Below are 15329 nucleotides of genomic sequence, written 5' to 3' on the forward strand. Positions count from 1 at the left end.
CATACACTTTATAAAAAGCAAAACTAGACTTTGAAAGTGTAAATTAATTTTTCAATTTTATTACTGTATGACCTCACAGATGTGTAACAACAACTACTTTCCTTTACAATTACTGTGGCAATCTAAATGCAAGTGCGTATTTTATTTCAAGTAAAATGTATAATCTAAGTACACGCTTCAATCAGTGTTTGAGTTACTGAAAAACAGAGATAGATACAAAGAAAGGAGTATTACACTCTCTGCTTCTAACCTTGGCTGAAAAGGCTGAATAACTTGAATGACATCAAGGGGGGGGGGGGCGGGGAATAAATCTGCTTGTGTTCCAGTAAGATTTTTATTTTTTTTAAGAAAAATAACGACTGTGCTTTAAAGGAGTAATCCAATGGTATATATATATTTAAAACATAAATTAAACAAACTCTAAGATGTCGGAAGAATCTTAACATACTTCCCTGAAGAAGTAGCCCTCCCTGGGTTTGCTTGGTATCTTAATTTGCCTTTGGTTTCAAAACTCTAGGCTTGCCAAGAGCTATTCCTTTCAAAACCTCAGGAATTCCATTACTAGTTTTAAGCTAAATTAAAGGAAAATAGAAGCATTCAACGCGTGGCAAAAGTATGCACAAAGTGTTTGTTGATACTCATAAATAGACTGAAAAATTTAGACGTGTCTGAAGGGCAACTGCTGCATAGTCAGCTCTGTTTTGCTCTGCTTGCAGCTAAACAAAAAGCTACTGCTGTCATTTCAGAAAAGCTCAACATAAGACACATTGCTACCAAGACAGAACATAGCACTACATCATTCACTTTCTACTTTAGGTTTACATATAAACCAAAGTTTGCTGTCCTGCAAGGAAAAAAAAAATATATAATGGGAGTTCCCCCTTTAAAGCTACTGCTTCAGCATCTCCATTTTGGGAAAAAGATGTCACACTGTCCTAAAGCATGGCAAAACCAGTCAAGCCTCCACCCTGTCAAACATCTTGCAAGTCATCAAATAAAGGCATTCCATCTCAGAAACACAGCTAATATTGTGCTGATTAATACCTTCCCAATGTTCATATAATGGTGCCTTCCAACTCACAGTATTCTGTGATTCTAAACAAGCAATATTACTACAATGACACTTACTGACTAAATTATGGTAAGAATTAAATGTCCCCACCTGCATACTGTGCCAGGCGTCATGTTCATGCAAAATAAGATAATATTCCTGTGAAAAGCATTTAAGATTTGCTTGAAAGACAAATTCTTCATTTGTGTCAAGCAAATAAGTTCTTACCAGCAGGTAAGAACTACTATGTAGTTTAACTTGCCACAGAAAAACAGGAGAAATGCCAACACACCAGTTTCAACTACAGCTCCAATGAGAGATATATCAAAGTTTTGTGTCTTCCATTAGATACAGGAATCCGGGCACCAGCATATGGGATAGCGAGTCTATTTTACCCTTGAAAAGGCAGGAAATTAAAGCAACCTTTCACAATTGAGTCCGCACACTGTAACAGATCAATGGTTTACAGTAACCATCACCATGGTATGAAGGACAGCAGTAGCATCCCAACCCTGCCAGGACCAAAATCACTGAAGAAAAGCCAAGGGAAAGAAATCAGTTCTTCAGACTAAAAACACGGAGGCCCAGTCTCTCCCAAGTTTGGAGTACAGTCCAGGAAAACCGTAAGTATCTCAGATATGCCAACTGCCCTATAGTTGCCAGCTTTTATTACAAGCATAGACCATTCCTACAGGATTTCTCAATCACATTTTCCTCAACAGAAAAGTAACAGACATATGTACAAGGAAAAGCTCAACAGCGAGAAACACCTGAGTACCTTTGCTGCAAGATACACATTCATCATAAAGAAGGAAAAAGGCTGAGCTAAAACCTACTTTTGGGGTATTTTTTTAAATCCCAATTAAAAAATGTGTCAGCACAGAGGTGTTTCTACCCCAACAGTCAATACTGAACCTTTACATAAAAAATATCCTGAGAGAAGTGACAGGTCTCATAACTATGGCTGATTCTGGAAGTTGAAATAAATAAAAGGGGACATGTAGCATGGGCAGCTATGATAGCAACAGCACACAACACGACAACTTTACATTCGCAGTAATTCAGAGGAACACACTGCCTAACAGAGATTTTAGTATTTGCCAACTGAGATTCAGGCAAACACCCTGAACCACCTGAAAAGTAGGTGACAGATTAAGAACAGCTCATGTTTCAAGAAGCTTCTTGTCTCACTGCCTCACATATGGATGTGAAAGCATTTTAGAAGAGCAAATTACACAAGAAATGAAAGTACTCTGAAGACAAGAGAAGGAAACAGCAATTACAATGCCATATCCACTAATTAGAAAATAATCCATATAGTCAGTCCCAAGCATGCAATGATTGTAAGATTTTATTGTAGAAACATCAGAAATAAGTTGTTCATTTCTTTATTAAAGCCAAGGGATAATTATTTCTGTTGTCATTTCAAGTTTGAGGGAAAGACTAAAATTCTGGAGAATCACATGGCTCCAGGAAGATGGGCCTCAATAAAGATTAGCCATCATGATTTTTGCCACTCTGCCAGAAACAGTGAAGAAGAATCTTTGAAGAGTACACTGTACTTGGAGAATCCTTGCAATACACATACACAAAGATTTACATCCATCCATACTTTATGAAAAAACCCCACACACCAGTTTATCACCAAGTTCAAAAATAATGTTCACATCTGACAGTGATTACACAGAAGGGCCAACAAGAGAAGATGATGTCTAAGAACAGAAAATTCAAAGTCTGTTATATTAGGACTGCTGCTCTACAACTAAATAATCTAAAATATCACAACTACACAACTAAAATATCATCTGCACACTCTGCGTAAAATTGCTTATCTCTGGAAAGCAGTTTTTGGCCAAGAGCTCCTCAAATAGCTTTGATAAAAAACAATGTTATACAGTAGCAAGCAAAAATAAAACCCATTACATTTGTTTCAGAAAATGTCACTGAAAACCTGCTGATAGGTCATCTCTTCCAGCAATAGCTAGTCATCACTACCCAGCAAAGAGAGGTTACCACTCATACAGACTTGCAAGGGACTGAATAGGGTAAGAGCACACTAAGCCACCTCATGAAAAATGAATCAAGGTAACTGGCCAGTGAATGTAGATTGAGCCAATACTGTCCATTTAACTGGTGATTATGCCTAAAGCACAGAACACTCACTGCATACAGCTTCTTGGGTGGGAAGGACCATTAAGTGTGGCATTCTATGGCAGAGCATAAGAGACAAATGGCTGAAGGACAGACTATCTACAATGCTCACAAATGTTTGGGGGAAAAAAACCAAAACTATATCAATGCCTATCCATATCCTGAAACATTAAGTACAACTTCTGTGATCACCTGAAACCCTTAAGACAGATCTTGAAAACCACTAACCATTAAATAGTTACTTAAGAAGAAAAGTCACACACAACCTCCTAGGAAACTGTCTGAAGTTCTATGTCTTAGATCAGCCTGTGTTCATAGACAAATCAATGTGCATTTTTTTTAATCTACTTATTACTGCAAGATACGTTGCAGTTTTCTTAGTGGACAGTCTAATCACTAGTTTTTCTGATTTTAGTCTTTTAAATTTAAAAACTTGATATACAGGCTGAACAAATTCATTGTTTCAAGAATTTGATGAACAGCAGTTATAAACAGGAGCATATTTTTCCCATTAAGTACCGCTAAATGAAACAATAGGTACCAAATAAAAATACTAAAAAAAAAAAAATTAGTTACTACACAAAAGGCTAGATTCTTCCCCCAGAATCCCTTTAAAGCACATAATGAAATCAGAGACATGCTGCCATGGATTAAGGGATCTTAGATGTAAAATACGACCATGAACCATAACTGAACAATGTCTTCAAACCCTTGATGCCATATGGGCTTAACCTCACTGAATTAGGCCAGTATCAAATACACTTTAAACTGGCATAGTGTATCACTGTCACCAAAAGAAAGAGACACACCCTGCTCCCCTTACTGCTTGCTTCTACCCCCATCTTTGCGCCAGCACAAATGTTTGTGCAGCAAACTGATCCAGCTTAAACCGAACCCTCCCCTCCCTGCCCCTCCCCCAAGTCAGAGCAAACCTCAACCCAGTTCACCACATAACCATACAAGTATTTGCCTGCACAAAGGAGGAAGCAGCAGAGCAGGGTGGAAACAAACAGGACCATGTTTTTCAATGGTGGAGCTGGTCCATGCCAGCTGTACACCTATGCAAAGCAGTTGGCTGCAGGCTGGAGTCCCATCTAGTCAGTCTCACACCTTCAGGCCTTTGCAGAGCCGCTTCTCTTCCCTCTCTTGGATTCCCCCTCTTTGCTTGCACAGCCATTGACAGGTACCCAACTGCAGGGTAAGTCAGCAGAGAGCACCAAGTCAATTAAAAACTAACTACCAAAAAAAAAAGTTTCAGCCAGTTTAGCTTCCTGAATCAGCTCCTGGTGCAATCCTTACTGGCACAAGGAAGAGGAAGAAAGGAGGCTGGGAAGGCAGAAGGTCCAATTTTGATCAGCTTGTGATGCTGTAGAAACATGCTTGTACACCGCCACATTTTAAATTCAAACTTGCCAGAGCAACTGAACATGATGATTTTAATTCATGTTACTAAGATAAAACCTTTTTCCACTTTTTCAGTAACCTAAGGAGCCACAGTCCACTTGGGCACAAGCAGCAGGAAGTTAGGCCAATTCACTACATTCACCAATTTCACTCCTCCGTGTTTAACAAAATGAAGATAGAGCATTAGTTACTCTAACTTAATGATCCTTTCACCAGATAGTCTTTTAAATATCACTGATTAAATCACCTCAGATATTTGCATTGGAAGAACATACACCTAATAAAACAAATGCAGTCATGTTAAGTATTACCTTAACTGTAGTTTAGTATTTACAAGGCATTTTCACAATAGTTCAGGTGATTGAAGTGGTCTTACAAACCTGTCTGCTCCAGAGTGAATTTCATCCACTATTCAAAAAATTGGTCTGCCTAAACTAAAAGACCCAATGGTCACAGAAGTGAATAAAATTTAATGAAATGAGTTCAGAATCAGACCCTTTAAAAACATGGGTGCAGCTACTTTCAAGCTGATTTTTGAACAGTAAAGTATCCCAAGTAGGAGTACAGACAAACTACTAGCAATTATCTTGCTAACTTCCAAACAACAGAATTTATTAGTGGATCATTAGATTTAGCAAGAAATTATTTCCATGGCAAGAGAATATATTTGTTTGTTTGTCCAGTTAACAAAGAAAATAATCATATAAATTCAAAGACAAAACAGATCAACATTACAGTTCAAGAACTGTATAACTGAAGTGCCGAATCAAGATTCATGAAGCCACAAATCAGTCTTCTCACATACTATGTATGTTTAAGAAATTCTCCTTTTCTTAAAGATTTATTCTTCCACAAGGTACCACCTGTCCATTGCAAAAAAATAAGATAATCTTTCTTCTCTTTAAGATAAATGTCTTGCACTATGAAGAAGTGTTTCAAACTACGCTGACTATAACAATTGTACAGAAACAATAACAGTTTATTTTGACTACAACTCACTACCAACATTTAAACAAGACACTGAGCTGGAAAGTGAGCAAAACCCTGGAAAGCCATTTAAACAGATACACATACAACTGCTGGTGCAGTTTCAACAAGGATTTTCAAAGCATTCCAGACACAGAGGCAAATAAATTCAAGGAATCTCAGTCAAGGAATAATGTTCTTCATCACTTCCCATTTGGAACAGAGCTCACAAGTTCTGGACTTGAACTGGTGATTTATACTGATACAGGCTTCTTTTTGAGCAGGCATAGGCAGGTGTGCTTTTCAAATGCACTTGCTAACTGAGTAAAACAGACAACGAACTTCTCTGGCAGTTCTGCTGACTAACAAGATGACAGGTTGCTTACTGGATCTGAACCCATGTGTCTTAATAGAAAGTCTGTTTTAACACAGCAATAAATCTTAGACAAATTAGGTTTTCGTTCCCCTAAATACATTATAGGGCTAGCAGAGCAGATTTAATGACAGATTCATAATACAGAATTACAGCAAACACTAACACTATTAAAGCAAGATAAAAAAAAATACTGACACAGACATCTTTTGCTCATTACACTAAAAGTCACTGGCACTAACACTTTAAGTAAAAAAAAAAAAAGTAAAATAAATTCAAAGACTATTCAAAAAAGTCACAAATAAAATACTCATTCAAAATATGGGTATCAAACCACAGCTGGCAACTTTTTCAACGCTTACTAAAATCAGCCCCAATTTCTACAGTATGTATTTATTGCAACAAGAGTATTATTTTCCACTCACCGTCTGACAACATTCCTAGTGATTTCTAATCATTATTATCGGTTCTTATCCACTAACATTGAACAAGATGTAGCGACCAGAAAGATACGAAACGTGCCTTCCTTTTCCAGAAAATCAAGTTGAGATGAACAAGCAAGTCAAACTAGTACCAAGACTCCTTTTGACCTTTACAATTCTTCTTATCTGTCCTTACTACGATCACATCTAGGGAGACGTCACAGGAAGGGGAGTTTAAAATGATGAGCAAGTAGGCTAGGTATCACTTTCATTCATACGCAGCACAGCTTTGAAAAGCCTGGAGGACTCCCTTTCCCTGGGAGACTCAGCCTGCTGACCCTAAACCCACTGACCCGACAGAGCTCTCAATCAGCCTCTGGGCTCGCACCTCGAAAGCCCCTGGGCTCGCTCGGCGACGTGCAACAGCAAATGCACTTCTCCGGAGAGGCATGTGACAGAAGCAGCTGACCTAGGGAAGGTGCAGGCGCTTGACAGGTCACCCAAGATGGGACTGAGCTACCGGACGCACCGAGCACGAGAGGCAGGCGGCCAGGCAGCCGGGGCCCGCACCCCGCGCCAGACCTGCCTCCAGCAAACCCGCCGCCAGGACAACCCCAACGCCCCGTCTTTTGTTTTTAAACTCGCACTCCGCTCACACACCCCCGCCCCAGCCCCGGAGCGAGGCGCTGATCCCCCCCGCGGCCTTCCCCGCCCACAAACAACCCGCGGCCGCAGCCCCCCCAGGCCCCCGCGCTCCTGCTGGTCCCCGCCCCGGGGCTCCCCGGCCGGCCCCAGCGCCCGCCGCCCCCCGCAGCGAGACGCCGCACCCCGGACCCCCACCTCCTACCGCAGGACACATTCCAGCCCGGCTCCCACGGGAGCAGGCGAGACACGCGGCTGCTCCCACCCACCCACCCACGGGCGGGCCGGGCCCGGCCCCGAGAGCCTCCGCTGCTGCCCCCTCCCAGCGGACCCGGCTGGGAAGCCCCGCGGGAGGGAGCCGGGGAGGGGGGCAGAAGGACCAGCACTCACCTCCGCCATCAGCCCCGCGCTGGCCGCCGCGCCGAGCCGGCCGGGCCGCCTGTGACGGGCGAGAGGGCGGCCCCGCGCCCCGCGCCCCGCGGCGGTAACGGCGGCGGTAACGGCGGCGCCTCCCGACCGCGGCGGCGACAGGGCCTCGCGCTGGGCCGGACTCCGCCGCGACAACTTCCGGGGCACGGCGCGAGCGCCTTCCGGCGGCGGCAGCGGCCGGGGGGCGGGGGCGGCAGCGCGCGGGCGGCCGTTGGGGGCGCGCGCGGGGGCCGTTGAGCGGTGCGGCGAGAGGGCGGCCCGGTCCCCCGGGCTGGGCCCGGCCCTGCCCCGGGCGGGGGGTCCTGCCGGGGAGCGGCGGGCGGGAGGGAGGGAGCGCCCTCCGAGCGGGGCAAGGGCCGGCTGTGAGGGAGGCGGCCACCGAGCGGGTCTTGCTGGTTCCGGAGGTATATGTGTTTGTATAGATATAAAAGCCAGTAAGAAGAAAATGAAGCTGCCGTTGCGCACCCAGCTTTGGAGAGGATTGGCTCAATCGGTTTGATGCGGTTCGCTTCAAATTTCTGGCCGGGCCGCCCCCGCGCCTTGTCTTGTAGCGCGATGTCGCGGCGTTAGTTGCGGCGCTGCCCTGGTGAAGCCATCTCCGGCCCTGGAGGCTGCACTGTTTGATAAAGTACGTGCAGCTGGAGGCGGAGGTAGACCGTGTACATATTAAAACAAAGGAACAGCAAAAAGAAATGTGGGAAATCAGAAAAGTGAGAGTAGTGCCACACCTGCTTGTTGGGCAGCTTTTGGGAAACGCTTAACTCTCCTGCCAGGCAGTGCAAAAAACCAGCTTGTAGTTGTTCTTACTGTCACAGCCTAGACATCCTCTTGCCTGCTGCCTGTTCACAGACCAATACCTGTGACGGGTCTTGGGCCAGAAGACCTGGTAATCTGCAGGTAATCTTGATCGTGTGATTAATGTCCCAGCACATGCAGAGATCAAACACACTGCTCACAGTCCAAGCAGCCAGCAACCTGCACAAAACTCACAGCTCTGCCTCAGATCACATGAAGTATGTTTCCCTCTTGTTGTGGCTAGCTTCTTTGGCCTTGCCCTAACTTCTGACCTTTCCACCAAGCAATGCCTAGCACTGAGCTACTTGCCAAAACTGATCTGTCTATCTTACTTTCCCAGTGATTGTGCGATTTGTGTTTTGACTGTGTTTCAGTTATCTAAGGTCTTTGGCAGGAAGAAAGAATCTTGCTCTGACAGTTGCTCACCTTCCTTCCCTTCACACTTACTGCTTTGTAGCAGAAACAAGTGGGTGACAATACTCCAGTGCCCCAATATTCATTTAATCTGTAGGCTGCACGAGAGCTGAAGAAGTTGAAGTCCGTGCAGAGATTTTCTTCAGATGTACATCCTAGAAAGGTGTTAATATCTAGAAAGAAAGGAGGAGAGGGAACACAGCTGTGGTTTAACGTTTATACCATTGCAGCTGTTGGCTTCTGTGCCTGTGAGTCAGTGCTCAGAGAGCTGCATGGATAAAGCTGAGGGAATGGGATTTTCCTATAGCTGAGTCATGTAATATGTGAAGTCATGTAGCAAACCCTGTCATCTAATATACTGTATATGCTCATATCCCATAAATGTAATATGTCAATAGACTACAGAGCAATGAGCTGTTCTTAAATATCTGCAGCGTTCCTTGTGACCCTCAGTTCCTCTGTTACAGACTTGCCTTAAAGTCTGCTTGGCATCAGTTATTGATCTCAGACTGTGAATCCAAATCCAGCCAAGTATTTGTGCATTGCAATTTTTCCATAGCTGCCTCAGCAGTGTCTGGGTGAGCAAGGAGCAACGTATCCACAAATCTCTTCTGCTGGGTCATTTATTTATTTTTCTACTCCGTCTAGCTCTCACCATGCTTTCAACAGCTCACATGAATGGCTGCATTTAAACTGTGTGACAGGATTTGTATTAAACCTGAATAGCATTGTGTCTCTTTGACAGTCAAGTTCAATGTCTTCATCAAAAGTGAAGTGCTGGTTTTGTTCACCTGCCAAACAGGTCATCTTCACTCTTCACCTGAGTGTTATTTCACCCAGCTCACCCAGATTCACTGACAGACATAATTATGTATTTAGATACTAGAATTTTGCTGTTCTCTGTGGCTCTTAAATTTCTCTCCAAATGGTTTTCTGGCTTATAAAGGCCTTGCTGTGCCTTATTCCTCATGGGAATTTCCAGCTGGTCACATTGTTCTTTATCTTCCTCACTTCTGAGATCTTTTGTTTTCATGACATATTGGTTACTGGTCATATCTACAGTCATTTTTGTCGTCCCAAACTGATACTATTGCAGCTCCATCCAGATGCTGTATAGATGACTGTTCTTTTGAAGACTGCATAGCTGCTTGCAGACTTCTGCAAATTATGATCTTACATTGCTTGAAGCCCTTGGATGGCATCTTCAGTTCTGTTCTAGGTCTTCCTAAGCTTTCTTTTGATCAATTTTGAAATCCGAGCCCTCTTCTATTGTTTTGCTAGAGCTCATCTTCTGTCTTTATAACAATTAGATGCTCTGCTGCCTTTAAAGCTTTTCCAGAAGTTGTTAGCCCATAGCTAAATTTTGTGAAATTATTATTTCATTAGCTAAGCGTTTAAATGTGTTTGCTTGAATATCTCTGATAGGGTCTTATACAGTGGCTACTGGGTGTGCTAAATGCATGGCTTTTCTAAGGCAACAAAAGTAATCATACATTTCATCATTCTCTGATTCATATCTGGTTTACCCAGTTAAGTGTTCACCTTAAAGGTATTAAATGTTAGTACTATTTAGAATTAATTCCTTTATTAACAATGAAACTTTCACCCCTAGTGAAAAATTTCAGGTTAACACCTCCTTTTTATTTAAAAATTAGAAGGTAATCTAAATATTTTCTAAAAAATTCTCAGTCTTTAAAGAAGAAATAAGATTGAACTTCATCAGATATACTGTAGCTTGTATTTCCAGAAGTTCTCATTTCACCATCCTTATCTGTTTCAGTATTGGTTCATAGATTTCTCTTGCTTCAATTTCTGGATTCCTACAAGATGATTCCAACGTTTTGTTGGGGTTTTGTAATGAAATTTGCACTCTGTAGGTCAAGTGCTTCTGCCTGTGACCTACATTGATTTAGGCAGTATTCAAATTTGTAAGCAAGAGAGCAGTCCAGTCACACAACATTGTAACAGCAGATTTATCTGATTAGGAAAGTGCTCCCTTATTTATCTTGTATTATTTCAAAAGTCCTGGGTCTTGACAAAGAGGGGACTCTTGGTGAATAGAATGCCAGATTCTGCATTGTCTTTCTGCAGTTTTCTTTCATATGTTGTTCAGATATTCATGGCAACAAACTTCTCAAGGGTTTGAGTAGAAGGAGTTGTATTTATTCTTCCCAAGAACTTTGGAATCTATCCCATTTCACATACAGTTTATCTCCTCATCAGGGAAGTTTTTTCTGATCAGTATGAGATGTGTATACCCCAGCATGAAGCCTGGATGTATTTTTGGAGATGGATACTGATTCTTAATGCTTCAGCTATAAATTCTACTCTTGAAGTAAACATAGAAGACTAAACAGTCTCTCTTAAAACCATAGCAACAGCCTCATGACAAATCATGGAACTTTGCAGAAGCTTTGTTTTGTAATAAAGAAGGCCTTTGATACTGCTATAGGCACCACCTAACCCAGCTATAGGTGAGGGCTCTATTATAAACACGTATTTTGGGGTTTATGACTCAGCAGCAAAAGTATGTTTCTGGTTGAAGTGTGGTACAGAAGCTCACTCTCTTTCTCTGCTGTGGGAGGCTGCCCAGAGCATAATTTTATTCTGACCCCCTCTTTCCAAAATCTATTTGACACTGTAACAAAAACAACTTTTTTTAAAAAAAAAAACCTACACATTCAATCTATAACAACATTTCAGGAGCTGGAAAACAGATTTAGAGAGAGAGCTGGACTTCGTGTGCTAGCTGAGTGGAGTGACACTAGTGATGTCCCATTCTGCCTCCCCTCACCTGGCGCATGCCAAGTAGAATGACCCTCTGTATATCATATGAAGACATTTTTGTTTTCACAACTGAACAAAACCCTTCCATACAGTAAGGGCTGTATAGCAGCCACCTGCGGCCTGATCCTGCACTTCTGAAGGAGGAACATCTCTTCCATAGAGTTAACAGTGCTTTCTTTTTTTCAGAAGGAGGTACAAGATTGAGTCAGTAATTTAAACCAGTAGTTTGCTACTTCCTTGAGTATTGTCATTGTTAGTTAAATGGCCATAATTTCAGTTAAAAGTGACAAAAAAAAAAGTTCAAAACCAATAGTAAATAAGACATCTTGCAGCTGGACATTTATCTCACATAGTGAAATTTCTTCTGAAATGACTGCTGACAAACCTCTTATTCCTCTAGTATCCAGGCGAAAGTGGAGCAGACCTAGTAATTCAGTAATTCTTCAGGTGGCTGTTCATATTGTAATTTATTTTTTCTCAGTAGTATAAATTATCTTTTTCTTGTACAAATAGACCACTGACATAGTTAAAGGATCCATGAGTCCTTAGTAATGTACTGTGAAGGAGATTATACTCATCACTGTGACAGCTGGTCAGGAGATTTTTATAGATAATACAATGAGCTGCAAAGCCGTAATTTTAAATTTAGCTATTGTCTCTGACCTCATTTTAGGCTGAGCTTGCTGTCTGAGATACCATATACTTTCCTCCTTGAGATACTAGATATTTAGTCCCTTACCATTTGAATATTTAAAGCTTAGAAAACATCACTTCAAGTGAAGCTGCCTTTTGGGCCTCCCAAGAATATATACAAATTCAGTGCTCCTCATAAATTAATGTTCAGTTTAACCAAATTAAACTGTTCTCATTCCAGTAATAAAGGCTGCTACATGCAGTTCCTGTAACTTCATGGTGTCACTTGGGATGTGCTATAACCATGTTTTTATTACACCTTCCCTAATCCTAGCCACTGCAATTGTTCAGCTGTGACTGTCTGGGCTGGACCTTTAGGAGTAGAATTAGTTTGCTAGGAAGTACACGCTAAAGCGGTCAGAGATGTTTTGGGAACCTCACTGAAATAAGAATTTATGGAATGTAAGCACCTCCATAGCTGGGAAGCAACTGCATGAGAAATTTGAAGACAGTATTTTGGATTTAAGGATCATAAGTGTTCATTTTCAGCATAAAAGTCCTCTTATTGGTGCAGTCACCAAGACTTGTCTCACACCAGCATATCGGTGACAGAGAGCTGGTGTGAGGCTTCAGCACACAGACAAATATGTCAGACTGTGGAAAAACGGACATGGGTTTTTGTAGATAGAGAAGCTTTGTCATAATTAGAAAGTTCTTTGTTGAACAATGAACTGATAAACCAGGGTGATACATTCATTGTGATTTCAAAAGAGGTTTTGGCACAGTCTCTCACCAGTGCTGCTAATGAACATTAGTTGTCATAGGTTAGGAAGGAAGGCTGTCTTGTGAATTAGTAACTAGCTGGAAAAGAGGGGTTAATGGGGTAGCAATAGTCATTTTTTACACCAGAGAGTTACAATTGAATTCCCAGAGGGATTCATGCTGGGACTTGCACTACTTAGCATACTCAGAAATGGTCTTAGAAAGAGTAAGGAAGCAGCACAGTTTGCTGCTGATGCAAAATCCATTCTAGTAGTGGAATATGAAGCTGACAGCAAGGAATTGCAAAAGGGTCTCCTTCTGCTGAGCAGCATGTTAAACTAGAAGCTGAAATTCAGTCTCAATAAATGTAAGGTAATGGTAATGCATACAGGCAAAACCAATCTTAACTGTATGTGCCTAATGGTAAATTCAACATCTGCTGTTATTGCTGTAGAGACAGTTCTTACAGTCTCTATAGGTAATTCTTTGGAAAATTAATTTCCAGGCCCAAGTAAAAAATACTGGAAATTATGAGAAAAGGAAGACAGAATGGAGTAGAAAACATAGGGACATCTTTGTGCAGATCAGTCATGTGGCCACATCTAGAGAGCAGTATGAAGCTCTCGTTTCCCAGGTCTGAAAGAAGGTAAAGGTAGAAAAAAAAATACAACATAGAATAGTTTCTGTTTAAAACATGACTGCCAAAACTTGCACTTTTGCCTTTGAAAATGACAAAAGTGACAATGCCTGGGTGATCGAGGGAAGGTGATTGATTTATATGAACTGGTAGTTTGTGGAGAGAAGGTTGAGAGATCTCCATTACTTTTTCTAGTGAGTGGGCACACAAGGGAAATAATGGACAGCAGGTTTAAAACAATCAAAAGGTAGTATTTCTTACAGATGCTGCAGAACTAAACTATGGAGCTCACTGCTTCCAGAAATGTGGAAGCTAAAACTACCATTACTTTCAAAAAGGGATTAAATTCAAGAGGGAAGCAATGCATTGGCAGCTATTAAATTGAACGGAATACGGTGGCCTTTGGTTCAAGTTTTCCCTAACGTATGATTTACTGAAAACCCTGATTATATATCAAAAAGGATTGTGCTATACCTTTATACTCTCTTTCTGACTGCTCAGTCATGGTCATAAAGATCAGAAGCAAGTTAAGTGTACCTATGCAGTCTGATGCAGCATGGCTGTTTTGCAGCTAATACAGGAGAGGGACACAAGGAGAGTCAGAGGGTTGGAAAGCCCTGTATTGTAGAAGACTGAGAGCACTGAGGTTGTTCAGCCTTAAGAAGGCGACTAAAATAAAAGATTAGTACTGTTGTTTGTGTGGAAGACCAAGCCAGGTTCTTCTCAGATAGAGAGGGAAGGGACACAAGTTGAAATATGGGAAATTCTGCTTAGATACAGAGATAGACAGATTTCTTTCTTCTTTTTTTCCTAATTTCTTTTCTTTCTTCCTTTCTTCCTCCTTTCTTCCTTTCTTTCTGTCTTTTTCTCTCTTTCTTTCCCCCTTTCTTTCCATGAAGGTGATAAAATCTTGCAACACATTGCCTAGAGAGGTTGTGCGACCTCCTTTCTGAGAGCTACTTGAAAGCTTGACTAGACATGGTCCTGAGCAATCCGCTCTACCTGGCTCTGCTTGGAGCTATAGTTCGTCCTGAGGCCCATTGCTGCCTACATGATGCTGTCTTCTTGAGATAGGTTCTTACTTTCTGCTAGTGCCCTAATTATACATTATTTCATATGGTGTATTAATTAACAAAAGTGGAATATATTTAGTCTGGGTTAACTAATATCTATTAAGACTCAATTCAAGAAGATAGTGAGGACAACACACTTTGGGTTTGCCATAAAGAAAGTCAGAGTCAGCTCTGGTACTTTCTGTCTCGTGGGTTGAAAGGAGATGTTAAAATACTTTGTAAAGATACCTCAAGAGCAGGAGTTGTTTGTCAGGGTGCAGTTACCGCAGGAGTTAGTAAGTTGTACTGTTGTCCACACTTACAGTTTTTGTTTTTCCTTCCCTTGTTTTCTTTAAACAAATGATAAATACTTGGTTTGTCAACACTGAATGATGGGGAAGAGTACACCTAGCATAGTGTGTGCTGCCATGTCGCACCATGTGATTGTGTAAGTGCATCTTCTCTGCATCTGGATCAAACCTATCTCCAACAAGAAAGCCAGTAAATACATGTTTTTATTCACCTTGATTTCTCTGAGTTCAGTGCTTCTTGTTATTTGGGTTAAGATTTATGAAAGCTGAGATAGTGCTGTTTGTGACTGACTGCTTTAGTTCAATAGCTGGCATTCATGGCATGAGCAAACAGTTTAGACTACAAAAATACCCCAAACTACACATCACTGTTTTCTCCTGGTTTTATTTTTAAGATGCAGACTCTGCTACAGCTCAGCAGCTGAACTGTATTCACCAACAGTACTTATGGAATAAGCTGAGTCCTGTAGTTTTAAAGAACAAATGCACTTCAACTTAAT

At 41.6% G+C, this 15329-nt stretch overlaps 1 protein-coding gene across 2 annotated transcripts in view; it reads right to left on the minus strand.

The window, feature by feature from the left end:
• FRS2 (fibroblast growth factor receptor substrate 2) overlaps positions 1-7548 on the minus strand; it is a 54663-nt gene extending 47115 nt beyond the window's left edge. The window contains exon 1 of one of the 2 annotated variants that reach the window (XM_051631109.1): positions 7400-7548. The gene's annotated coding sequence lies outside the window, so the exon portion shown is untranslated. The remainder of the gene's footprint in view (positions 1-7399) is intronic. The other variant, XM_051631116.1, reaches the window with a different exon arrangement.
• Between the last annotated feature and the right edge of the window lie 7781 nt (positions 7549-15329).

This window comes from Apus apus, chromosome 1 (genome assembly GCF_020740795.1).
Source record: "Apus apus isolate bApuApu2 chromosome 1, bApuApu2.pri.cur, whole genome shotgun sequence".
NCBI classification, from domain to species: Eukaryota; Metazoa; Chordata; class Aves; order Apodiformes; family Apodidae; genus Apus; species Apus apus.